This window comes from Lipotes vexillifer, unplaced genomic scaffold (assembly GCF_000442215.2).
Source record: "Lipotes vexillifer unplaced genomic scaffold, Lipotes_vexillifer_v1.1 scaffold1699, whole genome shotgun sequence".
In the NCBI taxonomy this organism is placed as follows: domain Eukaryota; kingdom Metazoa; phylum Chordata; class Mammalia; order Artiodactyla; family Lipotidae; genus Lipotes; species Lipotes vexillifer.
Window position 1 is genome coordinate 981,141 of NW_006796961.1, and position 3,005 is coordinate 984,145.

The 3,005-nt window shown below is 51.2% G+C and overlaps 1 pseudogene; it reads left to right on the forward strand.

The window, feature by feature from the left end:
- Positions 1-237: 237 nt before the first annotated feature.
- On the forward strand, positions 238-2,307 carry LOC103091444 (uncharacterized protein C6orf203 pseudogene; annotated as a pseudogene).
- The last annotated feature ends 698 nt before the right edge of the window (positions 2,308-3,005 follow it).

Below are 3,005 nucleotides of genomic sequence, written 5' to 3' on the forward strand. Positions count from 1 at the left end.
CTTACCTACACTCCTGCCAGGTCTCCCTCTGAGTCTATTGCATCCTGCCTGGGTCTGGCCAGCTTGGGATGCCCTGTGGACCCCCGGGGGCTGTAGGGTCCGTGGGAGCCCGGTGGGCTGAGGCTGTCTGCCCCTGGGCCTGGCTGTTCCTGCTGGCAGCAGGCGCAGATCGGGAGCTCAAGGATGCTGGTGTCCAGTTTCCCTTGACCTTGAGGACCCGGGAAGGTCATTTGCACCATGGCTATGGCTAGTGTCAGATTGCCCAGCAGTGTTTAAAGAAAGTCAGATGCCTGGATTGGACTCTGCAGAGACAACTTCACACGAACACTGTGCTTCCTGGAATCAATACTTTTGTTTTTCTAGTACCAAGTTAAATGCGTCACATTATAAAACATTTTTGTTTTTTTGGCCGTACTGCACAGCTTGCAGGATCTTAGTTCCCCGAACGGGGATTGAACTGGTTGCAGTGGAAGCACAGAGTCCTAATCGCTGGACTGCCAGGGAATTCCCATAAAACACTTTTGTGTAACATTGTCTCACTGAGACTCCCAAGGCTTTTAATATCTCCAGAATATATTTTCCAGTTTTCCGTAAGACTCAAAAGTCATATAAGCTCTAAGAAATCCACTAAAAAGACTCTTCAAAACATAGAAGATGGAGGGGACTCTGATGAAAAGAGTGACCATAATGGGTGAGCAGGAAGAGAAGCCTGAGGACGACCCCACTGGGGTCAAAGATTATAAAGACCTGAACAAAAGTAGCTCAGTCTTTTCGGTATGATGTTATTCAGAAGCTAGGCCTAGATATCAGAAGAAATAAAGTAAACCCCACAAAGGTGAACTCAGGCTAAATGGGGGGAAATTATGGAAGAAAAGCAGCATGGTGAAAGTGGGAGATAGGTTGGATCTTCTAATGGGAGAGGATAAAGAAGCAGAAACAGAGACAGTGATGCAGATTCTCCTGGAAAAAAAAAAGTGTTTAAAGAGAAGACTGGCAGTGAGAAATACAGAATGGTGTTACGACAGTGGAAGAAATTGAAAAGAGTATGCTCAAATAAATGGATTCTTTTTCAGCAATAAACCTGCTTTTTAGTGGTGGGGGAAGGGGCCAGGTTAAAAAGAGGACTTTTTAAAAAAAAATAAAGTTCTCCTACCATTTGGGGGAAAAAAGAAAAAAAAAAAAAAAAAAAAGAGGTAATTAAGGTAAAATGAAGAGGAAATTAGGACACAGACACACCCAGAGGGGAGACCATGTGAAGACACAGGGAGAAGCCAGCCATCTATAAGCCAAGGAGAGGCCTCAGAAGAAACCAACCCTGCTAAGACCTTGATCTCAGACTTTCAGCCTTCAGAATTGTGAGGAAATAAATTTCTGTTGTTTAAGCCACCCTGCATGTGGTACTTTGTTATGGCAACTCCAGCAAATGAATATACCTTTCCTGCTTAATTGCCCTCCACTGCACTTTTCAACTCCTAATCTCCACATGATGTACTTATTTTGTTCAGCGTCCACCTCACCCTCTAGAACCTCCATTCCACGAAGAGGGAAACATTTGCGTGTCTCATTTACACTGTGTCCCCAGCACCCAGTGCAAGGTCTGCACACGGTGGCTGCTTGCTCAGCGTTTGTTGAGTGAATAAGTGAATGAAATGGAGACAAAGATCTTTTCTGGGCTCTCAGTCCCTCTGGGGCTGAACATCCACCTGATATATTCATGAGAGGCAAGAACTCTGTCCCTTTTCTCTTTTTAAAGAACCAGCCAAGGTGGCAAAGAGCGGGCTCACTCACAGGTGGCCATACCCTGTGTGGATTTTAAAAACGACCTTTGAACTCACCCTTTCAGTTTTCTAAATGACACTCTGGAGCTCACAGTACCCAGGGAGCAGCCGAAAGTGAACAAGCAGGCTCCTGATGACCCATTTTGCCGAGAGCAACACTGAGATGCTGAGAAATACGGGGTCCCACCCTCCGTGGCGGGCACCTGGGAGGTGGACGGAGTGTTCTGCGACACAGCCTCGTGGTCTTTTGCTCTATGGTGCTGCCTCTGTTGCTGGGCAGCTCCTAAGAACTGGCTTCCCAGCCCCGAGTTGCCAAGGAAATACTAAATCCCGTTGGGCCGGGCCTGGGGTGTATTTTGACTTCCTGTGAAGGAGGCCAGCCCCCTGTGCGGTCCTCCGACCTCCCTTCTCTTCCTCCCGGTGTTTGCTCTCTGCATCCCCCTTACCTTCGCTCTTTCTCGCTCTCTTCTCTCTCCTCCTCTAGTTTCATCCCGGGCTGGAGGCAGAAGACCCTGGGATTTCTGTGTGAGGCCCATGGATGTCGAAGTCCTCCCGGGTCCCGGACCCCATGTTCTCGCCCCGCAGTTATGATGCCCTGCACTACCGCGGCTTGGGGCCTGCAGGTACGGACGGCGCCCCCGCGGGCACAGTCAGCATCCCTCAGGACTCGCGGACCCACCTGATGAGCGGCGGCTGCAAGGGCCCTCCCCTGAAGCGGCGGGGCGGCGTGGTGGACCACCGGGATGTCATCTTGGCCCACCAGGCGCACAAAATCCACAGCACCCCCCAGGCCAGGAGGAAAGAATGGGAGTGAGTATGCACGGGGTGGACGGCCAGCCCCAGCCCGGGACAGGGACCCGGGTTGGGGAGCAGTAAACGGGGTCTCTTGGGGTCAGGTAACGCTTGTTTCTGACAAGCTTCTGCGGCGGGGTGGCGGAGGTAGGGGTAGGCGTGCGGGGGCGGATTCATACGGCTGTGCTGGTTGCTGAAATCTCAAATCTCAAATTCCTTCCCAGCCTGTTGATCCATACCCGCTGCCTGGAGTCCCTTCTGTGAACCCCTGGGGCACCCAAGGGGCAGCAACAAAGGGGTTAATTGTGGGCGTGGCAGGGCGTGATCGCAGGACTCTGCTCCGGGGTTCTGTGAGTGTCCACTCAGGGGGGTTGGCAAATCTTTCCAATGGGATGGACATTTCCGAACGAGGATGAGAAATGCCACTTTCTGGTG